The 23,831-nt window shown below is 34.8% G+C and overlaps 1 protein-coding gene across 1 annotated transcript in view; it reads right to left on the reverse strand.

Moving 5' to 3' along the window:
- The window catches only part of LOC127876068 (uncharacterized), a 299,486-nt gene extending 286,275 nt beyond the window's left edge, over window positions 1-13,211 (reverse strand). Inside the window, exon 1 of the mRNA XM_052420991.1 lies at window positions 12,738-13,211. The gene's annotated coding sequence lies outside the window, so the exon portion shown is untranslated. The remainder of the gene's footprint in view (window positions 1-12,737) is intronic.
- Window positions 13,212-23,831: the final 10,620 nt, after the last annotated feature.

Below are 23,831 nucleotides of genomic sequence, written 5' to 3' on the forward strand. Positions count from 1 at the left end.
TTGTGTATTGTAAACATATACACAATCATGCAGTTACATGATAGCAATAAATAATATCAAAGCTACCCATACTATAAAGGTCATTGACAAAGCCTATGGTCAAAATGTGAACACATTGAGTGTAATCGCCCTCTCGTGCCAGCAAAAACAACACATTGACAGGTTGTCATTTTTGACAGTTCTACTTTCACTTTCATTTTGTGATATCAAACTATTAACAATTATGTTATAAAAAATATCGCCATTGCTTTTTATGCTCCCGGTAGGGTGGCCTATATCAGTTGAACTGTCAGTCAGTGTGTCAGTCTGTCCGTCTGTCCGAAAACTTTAATGGTCATAACTTTTTTAATATTGAACATAGCAACTTGATACAGTACACTCCACGCGTTTTCCCCAATTTCCCTCCATACTCCGCGGTGATTGACCTGGAGGGAGATTAAGAAAATCCCGCCAGACGCGGCGTTTGCATGATATTGGACGCGGCGGTTAACGATCGGCAAAACTGATAAGCCGAAGCGGCGGCCCTCGGCGTTGGCAACGCGGGGGAAACTCCGCGTTTTACGAGATAACAATCAATTTCATTTTGTTTGACTTCCTGATTTTCAAATAAAATTACATTTATTACAAGTACATACATGTACATGTAGTATAATTTTTACAATTAAAAAAACAACCAAGATAGATCGATCCCAACGTGGTTGTAGAAGTAGTTGTTGTTGTAGAGAAAACTCGTTGATTTACGACAAACAAAACATCGTCTTTTAACTAATACTTACCAATTAATATAAACACAGTTTGCAACATTGTTTTTATTTTGATAATTTAATCCAAAGTTTTCATGTGAGCAGGTGATTTTCTATACTGAACATGTAAACAAATTACCAAGGACCCTAAAAATCTCGCAAATCTGTGTGAATTTACAGTTTGACGTAATCAAAGAAAAGCCGCTTCTTGTCTAAAGGCATAACTTACTCAAGTGAACACGTTCAACGAATGCATAAGGAATGGTTTTAATTGTCGGAACAAAGTCAATTCTCTGCTCGCTAATGCATTTACTTTCTCTTTGAAGTTAGGTTATTCCATTGATTACTAAAAGAAGGTGGTAACTATTGAGTTGATAGTTGCATTTAATATTCACAGTTGTATTCTTGTTGCGTCGACATTCAAAACAATGTTTACCAGTAATTATGGACCACATCGGCAGAGTGACATTCACACATGTTAATCCCTTTTGTCAAAACACCGCAGACAGCAGTCTACACAATAGGTCAGTAGACAAGCTTTGCGTGTTTTCATAACGTCAAACACTTAAAATCCAGTTCCGCCCAGATGTCTTCTTTAATCAGTTTACAGTACAATTACTGTTAAAATAAATACTCTACTAAAATACTGTAACGATAAAGATTCGGCGTGTATGATTTGAAATTATTTTGGAGGAAATATCAAACTTATTCGCTATATAATTTTGTTAAAAAATACCAAAGAAACTTTTAACAGAAATCAACAAAATTCAATGTTCTCTGCGCTATAAAGTTTGTATAAAAAAAATCAATACACGCACTCTTTGCAGGAGTATACCTTGTACATTGCAGCATAATTTTCGCGCGCTTTTGTTGGGAAATATACTGATGACTGTATATTGGAAGCATTTGTAAACGTCGTGTTAACATTAAAAATCGTAGTGACTGTTTCGGATTACTAATTATTATTCTCATTTGGAAATTTTACAGAACATTTATTCTTGTCTTATATGTGTAATGATTTAAATATTAATTTGTCAAATGTCTTATATTCATTCATATTGAAGACGTACCTGTGAATTAAAAAACATAATTTTTATAGGTATTAATTTTCTATACAATTATCTTTTATACATGTACTACAGTATTTAAACACTTTATTATAAGAATGTTTTTATTTTTTGGCATGCCCAGTAGCACACTGCTAACGTGGTGTTGCGCAGCGGTCACTGATAAGAACGGAAATTGTCTGCATTTACCGACTAGGCTAAAGTAATACACGCCGCGGGAATTAGCGAACGTGGCGTAACGCCGAGCGTTTTATCGAGTTCACCTCGCTCTCTCAACGCCGCGTGAACACTCGCAAGCAGAAAAAAACGCGGAGGGAGCGTGTTTTTTGGGGAAAACGCGTGGAGTGTACTGTATTTGGCATACATGTGCATCTCATGGAGCTGCACATTTTCAGTTGTGAAAGGTGAAGGTCATCCTTCAAGGTCAAATGTCAAATATAAAGCGTCTGTCTGTCTGTCCGAAAACTTTAACATTGGCCATAACTTTTTCAATATTGGCGTGCATGCCAATCTCATAGAGCTGCACATATTGATTGGTGAAAGGTCAAGGTCATCCTTCAAGGTCAAGGTCAAAGGTCAAATTTTGCAATATTGAAAATAGCAACTCCATATTTGGCATGCATGTGTATGTCATGGAGCTGCACATTTTGAGTGGTGAAAGGTCAAGGTCATCCTTCAAGGTCAAAGGTAAAATATATGAGTTCAAAGCTGCGCAGCAGGGGGCATTGTGTTTCACAAACACAGCTCTTGTTAAATATATTTTCTGCACATTTCTTCAAAAAACTTACATCAATACACGATTTTCTTCGTTAATTCAATCATTCCTGACAGACTTGTGTACATATTTCCCTTACATTTTGACGCGCGTAGGTAGGACCGCTTCCAAAATGTGTATTCATACTATTGCCTTCGAGGAACTTATCTGATGTTTGACGGAAAGGGCCGAAAATGTGCGAGTGTGGGTCAAGTTCCCCACAGGTACTACTTTCCTGTTCCCCCAATTTTTTTTCCATACCTAAAATTTTTCGTACCCAATTTTTTTTTCGTACCCAATTTTTTTTTCATCCCCAATTTTTTGTTCGTACCCAATATTTTTACGGTCCCAATTTTTTTGTTCCCAAATATTTTTTCGTACCCAAATTTGTTTTCATACCCAAATTTTTTTCGCAAAATTTTTGTACCAAATTTTTTTTTCATACCAATATACACAATTGTGGTGATCGTGGTGATGTAGATAAACTTAACTTGATGCTTTTATATCCATCCTCTCAAAAGCATCGTCACACCAGTACTGTCAGTACTTTGATTATTTAACCCTTTCCTTGACAGGTACGCGTTTCTACGACCCTATCGATTCCCTGTCAAATACGCTTATCTACGCCTGTATCGATTCCCTGTTATCTACGCATTTCTACTACCCTATCTATTACCTGATATATACGCGTTTTTACGCATCACGATTTAATTTGCTACACTGTAACTCCAATATAAAGCGCTCCGTTATAACGCTGAATCCAATATAACGCGGAGGGTGCTTGGATCCCATTTTTTCTCCAACCTTCCATTTGATTTCTGATTCAAATCTGTATTATGCAACTTCATGTATTTTCAGACAATTAAAAGATGGCGGCAATCACAGTCATGTTGATTGCTTTATTCAACCGTCCGTTGAACCGATTATAATCGCCTCGAGGTTAAACAACACCGACAGCTACTTGGTGTTAATCTGTTGTGTAATGTCAATAAAGGTGTGAAAAACTCGCGTGTCAGTGTTTATTACATGTATTCCTCATCAGAGCGGTTCAGTGTGATAATTTCCATAAGTTAAGTGCAAGCGGGATAGTTATACAATTCAAGTAATTCAAAACGATTGAAACATTCTTACTTTGATATGGTTGCAGTTTGACTATATTAAATGAGCGGCTGTGAAATATACTGCCTACTGTATAAAACAACTTTTTCTGTCATTTCATTATCATTCTAGTATTATGTCATTTAATCTTTCAGTTCGTGTATAAGAAATTAAATAATGCAGACGATTTATTTACATGCGAACGCAGTGTACCGGCAATTGTTAACAGTTTCACTTTCATTTTCGCGCGGTATCAGAAAGTTCCCGGGAAACACGTTTTTTGCATGCGTATGACGCAATAAAACAATTTTTTGTACATGAGTCGTATTGCATTCAATCTAAATTTAAAGTCGCTCGTCCAATGAAAGCTCTGCCCCATAATGCACTGTACTCTACATTTCTGAAAATTGCATATATGCGTATGGTTGTGTTTACAAATTTCTTAAACATATATCGTCATTAATGTTCAAGATTATTATTTTTTAAGTGATGTTGCAATTTTATTGGATTATCGGATAAATGTGCACATAAGAAAAGCGGTATGTATACTGTTATCGATACGATTCGATTTATATGCATGTATTTGCGTCAACACAGCATGGCAATATACATGACCTATATTATAGGCTATTCTATACCTGTTTTTTTATAGCGTCCTGCAGTAAATGAGCTCAAAACCTATAACGCGGATCCGTTTTAACGCTGTTTCGCGGCTTGGACCCCATTGACCGCGCTATATTGGAGTTACAGTGTATTTAAATGCTTAAAATGACGTTGATGTAACAGAAATGCATATACACCTGCGTTCATCATTTTTCTAAACTGTCGAGTAAACATCCGGTAATGTTGCTATTTAAAGTTATGATGCAATTGGCGACCAATCAAGATGAGGGTTTTACCATTTGACATGCGTAAATCACGTTCCGGGATGTGCGCGCTTCAGGCATTTCGTAATGTCCTAAAATAACTGCTATTCTCGAACCATATTTAATTTGGACATTTTCCGAAAACGTATTAATAACTCGTTAAAAATGTCGCAAAAATAAACACGTCCCATAGGGATATAATATCATTTGGGTGTAAATCGATTTCATTCTTATTGTTGTTTGATTCCATTATATCGTAAATGTTTGTTTCCGAGATCATATACGAGAATTACATCAATATGTTTAATGGCATGTACACTAAAATGTTTTTACAAACGACACGTGCTTATCTAAAGTTTGTGTTTCGTAATACACAGGATATTGGATTATCGGTGCTTGATTGGGCAATAAAACAAAGACGCAGTCGGCGGTCTTCAATATGCCTTTGAACTGACCAATAATAATTAATAGCGCACATGCTAATCTAACATTTAGGGATAAGAAACACAGGTTCTAGACACTTTGAATAAACATGTTTACCGGACGCAGCAGTAGTCTTCAGATGACATTGGCGCGCGTGCCATGTTACCTCGGCGTTTTGCAATTTGGTACACAAATACACGGGTTTGTTGGCGACTTCTGGGTTATAAAGTTATATGTCGGCGATCAGATAAACTGGAGTATTTGATAATAAACTTGGAATTTTGCAAATAAATACACAAACTGAAGACTTATTGAAGACGCCGACATTGCCGGATTTCGATCGGTAATAAAATGCAAAATGCAAATTAATTATATGAATATTCATGGCACATTATGCAACATCCAATAAAATTGTTACCAGTATCTATAAATGTTTATAAATCATTTGGTGAATTAATGTAATAGAAATACCAAGTATCGTACGAATTTTATAAGAAATAATACAATTTATTTTGAAAATGCATGAAGTTGTTTGAGAAACTATGTGTTTTTCTGTAGTTATTTATAAGAATTTACATGAATTTTGAGGCTTGCAGAATGAATTTATAAAATAAAAAAATCTTCAAGAAAGAAGAATTGTAGTTTGGAAAGTAAGAAAAAAAATTAATATTCCAAAATATAATTATTTGTATTTGATTCAACACACCAACTTCGCAAAGTTTCTATATGAGCTGGAAAGAGATTTGCATTTAAATGCAGTAAAACACACAACGGTCAACTTTGCATGACTATAACTGACCAATAAATTAAGGTATAAACATACAGTTTACACCACAGGAAAGGAAATTTTATTAGCTTAAACTTTCATATTGTGTATTTTTCAATAATATTTCAATTTTTATGAGAATATCAGGTTTAAAAGCAATGAGGGTCATAAAACAGCGTTTTTCCAATAATGCCTGTAAAGATGGGGTACTGATATTGATAAGATGGCAATCAGCCACTGGTCAGCACGCAGCTATGTCTTGTGGTAACTGGAGAGGCCTATATTGGCTAAATGGCTGTCAAGGAAAGGGTTAAATGAAGCACAAGACCACAAAAGCCAATAAGAAACATACAAATATTGCTACATATATGAATGTAATCAGTCAATATGTTAGAGTCCAATGGTATAGCAAGGCAGTATACGAAATAAAATAAAATTCTGCGACAAAATTTGCTTTAATTTCCTTTGTTTAAATTATAAAGTAGTTTACTTAAGTTCAAATACATGTACTTCTTCAGAATGTGATTCAAACAGAAAAAAGGGAGAACAAACATAAATGTATGTTTCTCTCCTACCAGGTGATAATTTACAAATTATAATAAGTTTAAACAAAATGAGAAATTTGAGTTGTAACCTATGTTACTATTTTTTATAACAGACCATGGGTATATTAAATATTCTAGTCTGATCAGGATATATGTTATTCCAACGTCATGGCATATTTACATTATTCAAGGATCGGTTGCAATATTTTACAATTGGTACAGTACAGCCAACGCGGCACAAACACAATCCGCGGCTACGCCACAGCCAGATTATTAGTACGCGGTGGCTGAATCATGTGTTCGCACGGCGAATCGCCGTGGCACTCTGCATCGATCCGCGCAACGACGACGAGTCTGTATTAACCTTGCGTATTTTGGCAGAGTAAATCCCCCGCATACGTACGCGGCGGAACGAGTGAAAAGATATCCACCTACATGTACATACATGTATGTGTAGCGTAGAATTAATTACGCGCAACTGTTAATGTTTCGTTCGATTATCATTATTAAATTTGTAATCAGAAACACACTTCTGAATTTTAATGCTAACGCGACCTTTGACAAATTCTAGTGTCAAATAAACAGTGCTTAAATATCCTTTGTTTCATAAAAAGCGCACGAAAATTATGCAGACATGTAGAACGTCGTTTGAAAAGTTTGGGTGTATTTTGTGTTGTATAAATACACAAACATCACATCAGGCGTACATCGCGTGTTCAGTGGAAAAAAAAAACGCCTCGATTAGACGTTATTTCATCATCTCTATAAATAGTAACAAATGCCAAAATGTATTTGATATTTAAGGAAATATCGAGAATGTTTGTATATCGAAAATATTTACCAGCATTTGCTTTAAAACTGGAATATAACAGGATTATCAGGTAATTAATAGCGATATTAACTGTATAATATGAACAAAATAAAACGTGTTTATATACGCATATTCAAACAATAGTTATAATAAGCTAATAATTAACAAAACAAAAAATACATCGTCACCGTCTTGATTATTGATGTGGCTTCAAACGGCTTATTTTCTCAGCTTAAATATTATAGCAAACTCAACATGCAATTAATTTATAAATCCACCATATGCTGGAGCCTTGACCACTTGTATGTGCGAAAACATAATTACGTGACCTTGTTTATGTGTGAAATACATACACTACGGGCGGGAAACAAACTTAATTGGCCAGACACATTAACTATGCTTACATGTTTATGCTAATACAATCCGCGCACAATAAATTTATTATGATTTTATTATTATTATAATTGTCCTTTCAAAATTTGTTAACTACATGTTACTTATAATTTTTAAAAGATTTTTTATTTCATGATGGGCATCGACTCGGCATCATGTCGCGGATTGCGGCATGCCTCGGCGGACAGATGCAAAGTTTTGCGGGGAAATGCTACTTGCCGCCGCATACTGACGCGGCTTCAACGACTGACGCGGCATCAACTCGTTTCGCCTTGCCGCCGCGGATCGCGAAATATGTTTGTTCCGCTTTGGCTGTACTGTAGCATGAACCAATGATTATTTAAAACATAAGTTATTGATTACAAATGAATTTGCAGGACTCCTATTAAGGGTTTCAGAATGCATTTTCTGTTTGTTTAAATGAATTACTCCGCAAATTATAAACGATTTTTATTTCGGAACAAGGGATTGCACCATCTTGGGTGCGATGGTTGGATGGTATTTCAAACATAAAATATTAAACATAAATATTTGTGTTTTTTAACCGTTTAAAAAAAAATAATTGGGCGGTGGGGTGGGGGGGGTATAGTATAGTGTGAGGGTGTGGTGGTCATTTGTGAGATGATCTTAAAAAAAAAACAAGGGACAAAATTGTCACAAAACCAGGTTTTCATTGTGAAAAAAAAATCTGATAAAGGGAGAAAACTCAAACTGAACTTTTGAAATGACCAAAAAAAATTAACCCCCTTTGTAAGTTTTTTTTTTTTTTTAAATCTATTTTTAGTCGTGGCGACCTTGACATTGGAGATATTGACGTGATTCTTTCGTGGGACACACCGTCCCATGATGGTGAACAAATGTGCCAAATGATTTTAAAATCTCACAATGAATGACATAGTTATGGCCAGGACAAGCTCATTTATGGCCATTTTTGACCTTTGAACTCAAAGTGTGACCTTGACCTTGGAGATATCGACGTAATTATTTCGCGCGACACACCGTCCAATGATGGTGAACAAATGTGCCAAATGATTTTAAAATCTGACGATGAACGACATAGTTATGGCTCGGACAAGCTCATTTATGGCCATTTTTGACCTTTGAACTCAAAGTGTGACCTTGACCTTGGAGATATCGACGTAATTATTTCGCGCGACACACCGTCCAATGATGGTGAACAAATGTGCCAAATGATTTTAAAATCTGACAATGAACGACATAGTTATGGCCCGGACAAGCTTATTCCGCCAGCCCGCCAGCCAGCCAGCCAGCCCGCCAGCCAGCCAGCCCGCCAGCCAGCCAGCCCGCCCGCATTCGCCAATCTAATAACCAGTTTTTTCCTTCGGAAAACCTGGTTAAAAATAGGGGGGGGGGGATTCGGGGGGGGGGGGAGAAAGTATAGTGTGAGGGTGTGGTGGTCATTTGTGAGATGATCTTAAAAAAAAAAATAAAAAAAAAATAGAAATTAGGGGGGGGATTCGGGGGGGGGGGGGGGTATAGTATAGTGTGAGGGTGTGGTGGTCATTTGTGAGATGATTTAAAAAAAAAATTAGGGGGGGGGGGGAATTCGGGGGGGAGGGGGGAGGGGGGGGTGGGGGGGGGGTATTCTTGGGTGCGATGGTTTGGACGGTATTTCAAACATAAAATAATAAAAATAAATATTTGTGTTTTTTAACCGTTTAAAAAAAAAACAATTTGGGGAGGGGTGGGGGTATAGAATAGTGTGAGGGTGTGGTGGTCATTTGTGAGATGATTTAAAAAAAAAAATAGGGGGGGGGGGGTTTGGGGCGGGGGGGATTCGGGGGGGGGAGGGGGAAGGGCAAAGGGGATGGTTTGGGTGGAGTCTATTGTGGTATGTCAGGTAAGAGTAGTTTTGTCAAAGTATCAATCAAATCTAATCATAAATACAAAAGTTATGGCATTTTTAGCAAAATTTAATAATTAATAATTGACTCTCAAGGTCATTCAAAGGTCAAAGTAAAATTCAACTTGCCAGGTACAGTAACCTCATGATAGCATGAAAGTATTTGAAGTTTGAAAGCAATAGTTTTGATACTTTAGAAGTAAAGTGGATCGATACACAAAATGTAACCATATATTCAAAGTTACTAAGTCAAAAAAGGGCCATACTTCCGTAAAAATGACAACCAGAGTTATGCAACTTGACCTTTTACTGTACCCTTATGATAGTTTGCGAGTGTTCCAAGTATGACTGCAATATCTATGATACTTTAGGGGTAAAGTGGACCAAAACACAAAACTTAACAAAATTTTCAATTTTCTATGTATAAAGGGCCCATAATTCCGTCCAAATGCCAGTCAGAGTTACATAATTTGCCTGCACAGTCCCCTAATGATAGTTAATAAGTGTTGCAAGTATGAAAGCAATAGCTTTGATACTGTAGGAATAAAGTGGATCTAAACACAAAACTTAACCAAATTTTCAATTTTCTAAGTATAAAAAGGGCACATAATTCCGTCCAAATGCCAGTCAGAGTTACATAACTTTGCCTGCACAGTCCCCTCATGATAGTTAATAAGTGTTGCAAGTATGATTCTATGAAAGCAATAGCTTTGATACTGTAGGAATAAAATGGACCTAAACACAAAACTTAACCAAATTTTCAATTTTCTAAGTATAAAAAGGGCACATAATTCTGTCAAAATGCCAGTCAGAGTTACATTACTTTGCCTGCACAGTCCCCTTATGATAGTTAGTAAGTGTTGCAAGTATGAAAGCAATAGCTTTGATACTTAAGGAATAAAATGGACCTAAACTCAAAACTTAACCAAAATTTTCAATTTTCTAAGTATAAAAAGGGCACACAATTCTGTCAAAATGCACGCAAGAGTTATCTAAGTTTGCCTGCCCAGTCCCCTCATGATAGTAAGTAAGTGTACCAAGTTTGAATGCAATAGCATTGATACTTTCTGAGAAAAGTGGACCTAAACGCAAAACTTAACCGGACGCCGACGCTGACACCAAGATTATAACAATAGCTCATAATTTTATTTTTTTTAATAGATGAGCTAATAATGCTATTGGATTTCTATCCAAAAACTGGTACTATGAGATTACTGGATAAAATGCTCACATTCTAAAAAACATTTATAGTTCTGATGTTTATTCTTCACTAACAATAAATGCCACTTTTGCTCAGAAAGAACAGATACTGATGCTTAAGTTGTTTTGTTGTTTTTAATTTCAATCAGCATAAAGCCTATTTTCAAGTGCATTGTATATTCAGCAACAATGCAGAGTTCATTGACTTTTTATACTGAATAAAAACATATTCAAGAAAAGTAAAACATTTCATTAAACACTCCATGTCTAACCAACAAAATAAAGGCAAAGTAATTGACATATCATGTACTTCCTAATAGTTACATGACAATCCTAGGATGGCACCCTAGCAACCCAGTGATTTGTTCCTATGTTCAAATCAATCTGTTATGTCATTATTGTTTTAGGAAAACATTTTATGTTTGTAATATTTTTTTTAATAAATTAATAATGTTTTAGACTAATAAATTAAAACTTACTGATTTAAAGTAAATATTCTAAAAATTATTGGCATTTTATTTTACATGTGTAGCAAATTTAGCTAAATCTTAAACAAAGGCCTTTTATCCAAACTATATATAATATTAATATTTTGTTAACAAAAAAAATAATTATGTGATAGCATTTTTAAATACAAAGAAATAACTCAAGATTAATCAGATACATGTATGTGGCATAATGTCCAAAATAAGTGGGTGGTCGAAGTTATAGGAATTTATGGAACTATTGAAAAAAGAATAACATGAAATATGTAGGGCCTGGGGGTTCAAATATTGTATGCACTCAATTTGTGGTGTCTTTTTAAGCAATTATATAAAGACTTCCTGACCAAAATCAAGGTAATATTACTTTTAAATCATTAACGTATTCGCATACTCCAAGAAAGTTGTAGAATATTTGAAGGAAAACATATGCATTTATACGAAAACTTGTGATGTGAAATGTCCAATGGTTACGAAAATTACCGAAAAACAGCATGTCACGGTTTACAAAAAACAAATGACTGCACCCAAATATTTTAATGTTACTGACTATAACGGGTTGATACATGTATGATTTTGCTTCTCATTTAATAAAGTGACAATATCAAGGCAGACACACTTGAAATATGAAGGATATTCTGTCCTTTGGCCTATGTCTATCAATACAGTGTATATAAATACGATCGGCAACTTCCGAAACCAATCGGAAAATTTTGACAGGCACAAAATGTTTTCAAAATTATTTTTTCTGCAAATATTCTACCACATAATGACATTTCTTGTGTATACCAATAAATAAATGATTTTTAAGCAATAGCACGTTGATTTCAATCAGGAACACTGTCTATAACCGTGAAAACAAATATTCCAATCTTTTTGGTTTACAATTTTTGTGATGTAAATAGCTTGCATGTAGCATGGAATTGAATGTTCTGTCAGATAAGTGTTTCGACTTTCTGGAGTGGGTGATTTCAGACTGTTTAATCCAACTAGAAAAGAGCTCTTAAAGTTAGTTAGACTCATGTAAAGTGAAGTAATAAAGAACCACTTTTGGTAAACAACCCAAATGTGACCTCCCTTGTTGGATCATGCTACATTTGATAATGGAGTGACATATATGAGTAATGCCAGTCCAAGGGAGATAACTCAAAATTATTTTTTTTACCAAACTTCTCTGTTTGTCCAGGAATTATTACTTAATTTCACTTCATGGAATTGTAGAAGTTCTTAATGTCTTTATTAAACTGTAATACATACTGAATATACTTTTAGACACGAACTAAAGTCATAAACATGATGTTTGAGGTAAATATATGGAATTTATGAAATACTCATTCAAAATAATTTGACCACATTAATACTGGTGATAAATAACAGGCTTGATAATGAATTGCTTAGAACAACTTGCTATTATCTGAAATTAATAAATAATTGTCTTAAACTTCAATGTTCAACACAAATTTTCAACACACAGTATCAAATATGGATTTCTTCTCAATTGGGTAAGGACTGCAAAGACATGTCCAAATTTTCCTGTGGTTTAAAGGAAGATGTCAAAAGCCAAAAGTGCTACTTGAAATGACAGGCAACACACATTTGACAGCAGACAATGACGGATCACAATATCCCATACCTTAGAACTTAAACCATAGTTCAGCACGCAATATGTGATTCGGCTGCATGCCACTGAGGCTGTGGCTGTTATTGAAATATAGTTTATCTTACCTGACAAGACTTGGCTTGTAATTCTTGACTTGACAACTATCCCTGCACAGTCACTTCCACCTCAACAAGTTGGAGGTCAGTACAGGTCCAGTGGCTGACTTTAAGTTCAATTCCTGCTGCTCACTTGACAACTATTCCAACCTCAGTCACTTCCACCAAGACATGGTGGAGGTCCGTACATGTCTAGTGTCTTGATTTAGTTCTGGTACCACTACTCACTAGACTACTATTCCAACCAGTCAATGTCACCTAGACACTTTGGATCATGTCAGTACATTGCCAGTGTCTGATTTGAGTTCCATTATGCTGCTCAATTGGCAACTATTACAACTACTGTACAGTCACTTCCATCTAGACAGGAAAGGAGGTTAGTAGTATACTAGTACATGTCCAGTATCCGGCTAGAGTTCCATTTATTCTCAATACCCAGTACTCACAGAATATGTCTCACTGGATGACCAATCTGCCTTCGGTACATCAACTGTGAATATACAAAAACAAAAATGAATGAGATAATTAATCTGATTTTAGTAAGTAAAATTATTTGTAAAGAAATCCATTTTGTTCTCTACATACATGTACAGTCAATCTTGTGGATGCGACTACTTGTATTAAGCGACCTTTGTCTTATGCGACTTTGAAATCCCACGGAGCTTTTTCGCTATATAATGTTATTGTATTAAACGACTTTTGTCTTACGCGACCAGCGACCGCTGATTTTTGTGTATTTTGATGTCTGAATCTTGAATTAAGCGACCACTAGGAGGTAAAAGTGGTTAATCTATTGATCTTTCAGGGACAAATCCGTGTTTATTGTTTATCTAAGCCGATAAGATGTACTGTTACACCTCTGCTTTGTTTTCACACCAACCATTATGATTGTGTTTTGTCTCGTTGACCGGTTCTGACCGGTATTGTTGTAGACTGCGTATTAATTTATTGAGTTGAATAATAGAGGAACGTATTGCGCACAGTCTACAGCTTAAAAAGTTTACTATGTGGAACGTTAAGAGACAACGCCGATTTTTCTCGAGTATAGATAACAGGTGCAGAAACAATGCACTGTACGCGACAAAAATTTCCTGAGAAGTGCGGAAAATAAACTATTAATGGCAACATCTGTCGAAATCCGTACATTACCAATTTGTAATTATGCTAATTAGTAGATATTTGTTAGCCAATCACATTGTTATTTACTTAATAAATTTTCCAATCATGTCTGTTTGTTTGTTTTCAATTGACGTGTTTTAATCTTTTCAGCTCATTATGTATCATAATCGAGTCAGATTTCCTTAAGCTTACATGCAGAAATTTAAATGTCAAAACGAAAAGTGTTAACGTTGAACGAGAAAATTCGGGTTTTGGGCGTAAAATCGCAGATGAGTTTGGAGTCGGTAAAACTCAAATTCAGAACATTCTTATGCGTAAAGCCGAGGTGCTTGAAGACGTGGAAAATAATGTGTCAGGTGAAAAAAAACGCGAAAAATATTTCCTTGTCTATGTTGTTTTTGCAAATAAATATGTACACACAATTCATTTATAATAAATGGTAATTTATAATAAGTGAAAAATAAAACACATTATAAGTTAAATATTGTTTATGTATTGTGTTTATATTCATTTTATTATAAAAGTTAAAATCATTGTTGACAAAAGAGATTATCCTTCATATAGATTTAAATTGAGGGTAAGCATTCTTCCAGAATGGCCTTTTTTTATTTAAAGACCATTTTATTAAGAGACCACTTTTGATTACTCCCTTAAGTGGTCTCTTAATACAAGATTGACTGTACTAAGTAGACCACGTGTTAGGGCAAAAAGTGCACCTAAAAGATAAGTTTTTTTCAAAAATTCATACCTGCATCTACATTAATTGTATTTATATTCTTTATTAAATACCAAACACTACTTTGAAATCATGAATCATAGAATAAAAAATGTTCCAAATCTTATTGTGTTGAGTGTTGTTTTTTTCAAATGTTTGTATTATAAGCTTGATTAAATAAGATTTGAAAAATTGGTTATCAATTGTTGAAGACATTACTAGGTTTTCTAGTTTTTGACCACTATTGACTTTAATTCTGACATAGCCTTTATAATGACAAGATGAACATTCTGACCAAGTTTCAATAACATTTAATCATCAATTTAATAATTTATGATTAATAAAACAGTACAGTTGGATTTCATTTTGGATAGAAATGATTATTTGCTTTATTTTGTTATGATTTACATAATAATGGAATAAAGTATCAATTTATTCACATTTTAAATCATGATGCAATTAAATGTTATATGTTATATTTTATGATGTTTGGGTTTTAAATTATGCATATTCTCTTAAACATGGTGTTGATCTAATATGTTATTATTATAGTTTGTTCCCTTTACATTCTTGCAGTAATGTTTTGTTGTAAGATATAATAGTAAATATAAGTTAAAAAAAATAGCTTTTCTTTTCTTTATGTTATTATCCACCGCCATAGGTGGAGGGATATAGTTTTGGCATTGTCCGTCCGGAGCACTTTTGTGTCAAGAGTAATATCAGAAAATTGCTTGAACCGATTTCATGGAAACTTGATATAAGTGTATATATCATAATAGAATACTGTGTGTAAAATGCTGTTGCAATCCATTTACAAATAACATAGTAATTGCCCTTTTTACTTGAAAATAAGCACACTTTTGTGTCTGGAGCGAAATCTTGGAACTGCTTGTGCAGATTTCATTGAAACTTGGAATGAGTGTATATATTGATAAGAGGATGGTGAAGGTAAAATTGCAACTCAAACAACTGGTCAATAATGGAGTTATGGCCACTTTTTACTTGAAAATACCTGTTTGTATTTTTACTGCTTTAATGATTTCATTAAACCTTTATTTAAGTGTATCAATGAATGACTCTAGAGCAGTAGTTGTTTACAGAATTTGGCGTTGCAAGCATTTGGCGTGTGCTATCAATGTAACAAATGTGCTTGTTTATTTATATTTTTATCCAAGAATAACAACAACATTCATAACATAATGCACACAAATTATACTACTCTATACATGTGCAGGGGCTTTTTTTACTAAGAAAGTGACGCCGATATTCGGCGTCTTCCCCTACCAGAATTTTTCCCCTAAAAATACCATTTCCCCTCCAAAAATATAATTTTTCACCAAAATATAATATTTTACCCTCAAAGAAATGTTTTTTTTCTTTTGGGAAGTCGACACTTATCCAATTTGTACTATGTACGACGATCTCGCTCTCTCTCTCTCTCTCCCGACGAACACTCAAATCTGGGAATCCCAGTGATTCTATATATAGCTCTTATATTACGTCATGAAAACCGGGCAACTAATCGTATTAATCATGTGACTATTTTACTGGATTCCTGTCTTGCGCGAGAAGGGTGTTTCGTCAATTAATTACCGGAAACCAGTCGAATTTTCATCCGGGTTATGTGAAAGCCAAGATATAAACGTTAAAACAGAAAAAAGTCTCACAATTGGCGTTCATACACGAACAAAATAAAACGTTCGGACTCGGAAAATATTAATTGAGTTGACGCATTTTTTAAGAATGAATCATCAAAAACCGTTAAATCCCAGCAGGATTCGGAGGTATATGTAATCAACATCGATTAATACTGTCTGATTATTGTTAAAGTGAAAGTAGACAATCGCAGCTGCCGCACCTTTCCCTTCCAATACTGTAGCTGATCTAGAACGTCAACCCATTCATCATGAAATTGAAATCATAATATTGACATCGTTCCCCGGCCCCAGTTGAAAACATTTCCCATTATAAGATCTACACCTGCAACTTTATTTAGGACTTTGACTTTAATATCATACTTGTTCATGTGCTTAAGAACAAAAAGGCCAGAGACATGCCTCTTTTTCTTAAAAAAAAACCCTGAAGTCTGTAGGTGAGTTATAGACATTGAAATGAACAGTTTTTATTTTTTCCCCAAATATGTCTCTTTCGCGCTCGATTTTCCCCTTTTACCCAGCGTCCAGCGTCTTCCCCTCTTTCTAAAAAAAAACCCTGATGTGTATTCATGAAACAAAAATATGATTAATAAAACAGTGTCCGACAAATTTCTTATTTTTCAGGTAGCCCACTGGGCTACCAATAAAAATATTTGGTAGCCCATAAAATTTTCCTACAAAATGATAAGAGGCAGGTTTTCATCTTTATTTTATTTCTTCATTTACATATACATAATATGTATACATACAGGGACCTATACAAACAATATATGTTTGTATAGGTCCCTGATACATACATATACATAAAACAGCAAGTAGTCTGATGTACACAGTCAATATCGTAAATTAATGTTACAGTACAGGCATCGTGTACTTGAATGTAAATGAACCAAAGAAAATCATATACTACATGTAGATATTACATGTATGTGTACATGTATGTGTACTTAAATTCGGACAGAACGTTAGGTCGGAAACGTAAATACAGAGTTTACGAAGAGTTTCGTATGGTGTTAATCAATGCAATTGCCCTTTTTAACAACAAATACCAAGTTTCAAGAAATCAAGAGTATTAAATCATTTATTTACTTGTGTCCGACTTTAAGTACTGTCCGAATTTACGTATTGCATTCGTATGTTACGACACTTGTGTGCAGTCAGTATACAATACAATAATTGTTTCAATAATGAAGGAACTGATACAGCGTAACGGTAACGATACAGCGTGTTTACATTATATTTTATTAAGAGGAAATGTCAATGCCAAATAATTCGCGAGATACCCCGGTACTTTAGTTGAAATTCACAACGAAACTTTTAATGGAAATTAAATGATCTCAATGTTGTACCCGCTACGAAATTTTTATTTACAAATAAATACACCCACGCCAATTTTCGCGCGCTTTTTATCTGGACAAAGAAATTCATTTATTAAATGTAGAATTTTGTAACCTTAAATAGCTGTACACAACGCGTGCAAACCGTGGCAGGTGATTTACACATGTTGCAATACAACGGTCCTGATTGGGAGCTTATTTCATCATATCTTTAAATAGAACTATATGCCGAAATTTATTTGACACTTTAGAAAATTTCAAACGTTTGTGTTTATGACTCTTATTGTCTATATTACCCACCCATAATTTGGTTTTAAAAATATATATCGGGCATATATGGGATTATTGATTAACAGTCGATTAATCCAATTATTAATTGACTATGCAAACCAATTAGCAGGTGTTAACCGCGTTCACACCGTTGTTATTAATATTCATTTTCGGTTTCGTTACCGTTTTGAAGAATCCGCTATTGTTTTGATTTATTTAATGTTCTGCGTCCTTTAATATTTAACGACATCAAAAACGCTGTCGCCATTACTCATTGTTGCGGTTAACAAAGAATTCAAAACTGCGAAATGATGTTGCATCATGTGCGCCAACTATCCAACCGGCTCTCATTATATTATTAGCAGACGACAAATGTTGATTCTGATTGGATGATTAAAATACACTGATACTGTTTACGACATTACCGCAAGTGATCGGTTACTGATTAGATAATTGATTGCACTTTGTTATTGGATTATAAGCAATACACAGTGTACAAACACATGGTCAGCGTGTTTATTCTACGTATGTCTGTCAATAAACCGGGCTACCACTCTTATAAATTTATAGTAGCCCGGCGGGCGTCAGCTGGAAAATTTCAGTAGCCCGATGAAAAATTTCGGTAGCCCCCGGGCTCCGGGCAATGGATTTGTCGGACACTGAATAAAAGTTAGAATCAAAGTTGACTTTTTCAACAATTTGCCAGATCAAAATTTAATTATTTTCTTATTTCATCTATTATATTTATCTATGAATAAGCAGCATTTTATCATCAGTATTCAAGAGTATTAATCACTAAAACTAAAATCCTCACTTTTAAATTTGTATGCAATGATAAAAACAAGATAATATATACAGTAAGTGTTGAACGCCTTGTCTGTCTTCTCTAGACTGTTGATACATCGGCTTTTTCATGGAAATAATGTGGGTTTAAATCATTTGTGCTTATAATAATTTGCTGTGTGCCATAGTACGCTGTTTGTTTTGGTATGTTGTGTGTTTGTAATGGTATGCTGTGTGTTTGTTTTGGTATGCTGTGTGTGTGTGATGGTATGTAGTGTGTTTGTGATGGCATGCTGTGTGTTTGTGATGGTATGCTGTATGTTTGTGATGGTATGATGTGTGTTTGTGATGGTATGCTGTGTGTTTGTGATGGTATGCTGTGTGTTTGTGATGGTATGCTGTGTGTTTGTGATGGTATGCTGTGTGTTTGTGATGGTATGCTATGTGTTTGAGAATTTCATCTTGAAACAAGTAAAACGACACTCCTTACTAAATGAAATGTAAACTAGAACTCCGCGAATTAGCTTTGTCGCCTGATGGCATTGATGTCAAACGAAACGGTAAAAATGGGTTAACCAAGATTTTTGTACATACAGATAGGACTAACACTATATGCCTCCCGAATCATGGTGATGCCGGGGGCATAAAAAATAAAAATTAATGTTTCAAGTAAAGCTCAAGACATAGTAGTTATGAACCTTATTTTTGTCGCAGATTTTGAAACCTGAACGCTGACCTCAAATTCAAGGTCAAGGTCACAGGAGTCAAACATTGTATGTGCATGGAAAGGTGTTTTCCAGATACACATGCATACCAAATATGAAAGCAATATCTGAAGGGACACAAAAGTGATGAACCTTTTTCGAAAAGTGTGACACCGTGGACGCTGCTGACACCGCCAAAGCAAGTAACACCTATATGTCTTCCTGTCCATAGTCAGGCGACACAAAAATATTGGTCGTGACTAAAAGAAATGTTAACACTATTGGTTCTGACTAAAAGAAGTGGTGGTGGTGGTGGTGGTGGTGGTGGTGGTGGTGGTGGTGGTGGTGGTGGTGGTGGTGGTGGTGGTGGTGGTGGTGGTGGTGGTGGCAGAAGAAGTAGTAGTAGTAGTAGTAGTAGTAGTAGTAGTAGTAGTAGTAGTAGTAGTAGTAGTAGTAGTAGTAGTATGCATTACAAAAATGCAGTTAGCCTTACATTTGGTAAAATTAAAATATATTACAAGGGAGGCAAATCTGTAACAATAGATTTAAACTTATTGCATTTGTTTCCCCTGTAGTGTATTACCTCCCTTGTCCTGCTTATATTTATATTAATCAACAAAATTAAACATTAACACAATATTTAATATACAAAATATACAAAAAAATCTCATATTCTGATAATATTTTTACTGATCCACTGTATTTTACTAAAAGGATGATGTTTCATTGGACTGATAATTATAGATTTAGGATTACAGACCAGTTGCTTCAGTAATATTGTTCAGAGTGTGCCCTGTTGGCCGCGTATGCATTCTTAAATTATCATTCAAAAAACCATTTTACTATTTTGGGTCACAGTGACCTTGACCTTTGACCTAGTGACCTCAAAATCAATAGGGGTCATCTGCGAGTCATGATCAATGTACCTATGAAGTTTCATGATCCTAGGCCCAAGCGTTCTTGAGTTATCATCCAGAAACAACCTGGTGGACGGACCGACCGACCGACCGACCGACATGAGCAAAGCAATTTTCCCCCTTTTCTTCGAAGGGTTCATAATAATTTTTGTCAACAATCTGGAAAATACGTTGATCAGCGTTTATATTTTGCCTTTAAATACTAAAGCCTGCATGGCTCTGCGGAAGCGTATTAGCTTTAACTTCAAGAGGCCTCTGCTTCGAACTCATAGTATTTTAATCGACTTTATCTTCTCGCTAAAATAATTAGTTTAGGACATTCAAAACATTATAATATATTTATTGGTTAACATATTGAATGACATTTTCCCAAAATACAAAATCTGTGAACTGTGACCAATACCCTTTAAGTACACTACGCGACCCGTTGAGTTTTATTTGAACTTTTGAGATGAGTGTAAACAACTTATGCTTAAGTTGATGTACATGAAATGTTTTTAGCTTGGATTCTGAATCAACCATGAATTGAAGCAACAATATTTGAGTTAGCCTTCTACCAGTCAAAACTTCTGAAGTAAAGCTCAAGGTTCCATTACACCTAAGAATTTTGTATCCCTCTGTGGTCGAAAGAAGTGCTTATTTCTACACAGTTCCTTCCCTCATATATTTTAAATGCTATTAAGCAATCGCAACCAAGCCTTTTGTGATTACAGTACAGGCGCAGTGTACTTACACAAACGCCACTCGCCGCGATGATCACCTCACGGTGTTCACTTACAAATATAAACCCTGCGATGGGTGTTCAGATCAAATATGTCACTGGAGCTGATTGATATAAGGCGAACACGGCCAATCACCACAGACCCATAATATCTACAGCGGTGTTCATCGTGTTCGCTAAAAATAAAATAATTGAACATAAACGTATTGTCTTGATCCCTTTCATTTAAAAGTGATAATGAATAATGTATTTCACACCCATGCCAAGTTTCCACGTTCATTAATTTAAAGCTCACTTCATGCATAACATGACAATATTAGCAACAATTATACAAAGGGCATCAATAGGTCCATAGTTGTAGGGGCTACATACTATACAGCCAGGGCCCTCGATTTGCCAAATTTACCGTTGAATATCGGCGGCTTCCCCCATGAAAGAAGTATCCTTTTTACCCTATTTAAAGGAAAAAAATATCCCTGAAAAAAGGAAAAAAAATAAGCACACGCAAAACCCGTAACACTGAACAGATATTGTTAGTGTTTTCCAGCCTTATCGATACGGCTGTATATGGGAAATATAACGTTTCGCGCACCTGCATGATTCATACATCTACACCATTTCCGGATAATAAAATAATACACAATGCTAAGTCATACTGAAAAAATGCTTATGAAAACAATGATTTTTTTCCTGCAAAAAATAGATTTTCTTTTTAAACAAACTGCATTAGATAGTATTCATAAAAAACAAACAGACAGTTACACACAGGCATCGGCGACCGCGTCATCAAATGACAACTCGATAGAAATTGAAGATGAAGATGTGCAAAATCATGAAACAGACTGTCACACACATGCATCGGCGAACGCGATTGTGATTGTTGAAAATTGTTTTCGTTTGTTTTATAAATAAAGTTATATCTTTATTTATCACAAGTATTTTCTATTTTATTCACACTTCTCGATACAGTCATCTCTTATCCAACAGTTTATATTTATAAAAAAACATATGCGCTGACTTGTTAAGAGATGAGAAAAGAAGATGTGTCTTTTCAATACTTATTTGAGCACTGATAACTGCCATAAATAAAAGATATGTAAGTGTGTAAAATAGGAGAGAACAACAAAAGGTTCACCTCTGTTTTATATTGACATTAACTTTATAATACATCATAGCAGTATAGTCTTATATGAGTGTCAGATATACTCAGTTAAAAAAGCAAAGGAATAAAGTGCAAACATGTACAAAACTTGAAAAGGAAGTAATGAGAAACTACGTAAAAAAATCCCCCATAAAAGGTAATCGATGCGAAAATTACCCCTCATGAGTGATGTGGGTGGCTTCGCCTGGCGACAAGAGAGGGCGCTGACAGCAATTATAGATTTAAAGGGAGAGATTATTTATATGTAACACAACATATACAAACGATATTTTAACATTGAGAGCTGATGGGGAACATACAATCATTAAATGTATAGATAAGCAAACATGTAGAACACGTTATGAATTAAAACTGTTTCAATATTTCTTTAACGAACAAACAAAATTTCCTGTACGTACTGTATTTGTGAGAATCGATGGACATTAGCGATTTAAATTTTATGATATTTGGTCTCGTGTAATATTTTTATCAATGAAACATAAATGCCCATGACAGTGTTTCCTGTATTAAATGCCGAGTATAAAAGAAAACCGAGTTCGCACATAAATCTAGGATACTGTACCTGGAGGAGTGATAATTGCGTGTTTACGAAGGTCGATTGAACGCGTATTTGTGGACCGCAGAAACCCACTATTAGTTGTATCAGTTGGAGAAGTAAGAGAAAGTTACCTTTTCATCTGGAAACTGTTTATTTCATTGTTACATTGGTAGACGATTTCCCGCAGAAAGTTATAAATTAATCTCCTTTTGAAGAACGTTGCTTACATCTTTAACAAGTAACATATATTTAGGTCGAGACGGCAAGTTGAATCGGTCTCAACTGAAATGAGATTTTAGGTCGTTCTAGAGCTCTACTTTCAGTAGGCCTACAGGACTCTTAAAGGATCCTAATGGGGGGCAGTCTTTGTTCCACTGTACTAATGGGAGGGGGGGGGGGAGGTCGAAAAGAAGACATATACAATTAATAGTAATGTATCAATATGTTGATACTTAATAAGTTAAATAAAACGCCGTGTATTAACTATGTTTAATCTTGATTTACATGGTTATTGAAATTCAACAGTTCAACAAGTAATAAATAAACGCAAAAACCACAATTTTTAAACTGTAATTATGGAATTTATTCAAACTTAACACTCAATAATGTTGATCCAAATAGATCCAAAATTCCAAATGCACTTAACGAACAATCAATAAGCCCCGTTTTTGCAGAGCGCGTCTTCAGTATAAAAAGGTTAACAAATTGTGATTTATTAACCGATTTACGATGCGGTTTGTTTGTATTGTGTTAGAAATAATTTCCAGAGGAAACAATTTTCTTGCTGAGCGTGTTAACGAGCTGATGCTTTATGTTAAACAATTTTTGAAGAAAACATGTTTTTTTTTATTATAGGTGGATATTCGAAAGATAACTACTCAAGTATCGCACAAAATAATAATACATACAATGCTGGTCGTGATCATGATGATATACGGTTCATGAAATTCGAAAACGATAACTGATGTCAAAATCCTTACAGAAATTACCTTTTTCGGATCGCGGGTATATAGTTTGCTAATGTTCGTTTTCAGAAGTGCATACTGTAAAACAAACACATTTAATAGTATGTTTATTTTAATACGAATTTTTGAAGTACTTGCCTTAATATTTGAACACATTAACTAGTTTCGAATTTCATCCGTGAAATATATCACATTAACATAACAAACATGCCGATTT

This window comes from Dreissena polymorpha, chromosome 1, assembly GCF_020536995.1.
Source record: "Dreissena polymorpha isolate Duluth1 chromosome 1, UMN_Dpol_1.0, whole genome shotgun sequence".
NCBI classification, from domain to species: Eukaryota; Metazoa; Mollusca; class Bivalvia; order Myida; family Dreissenidae; genus Dreissena; species Dreissena polymorpha.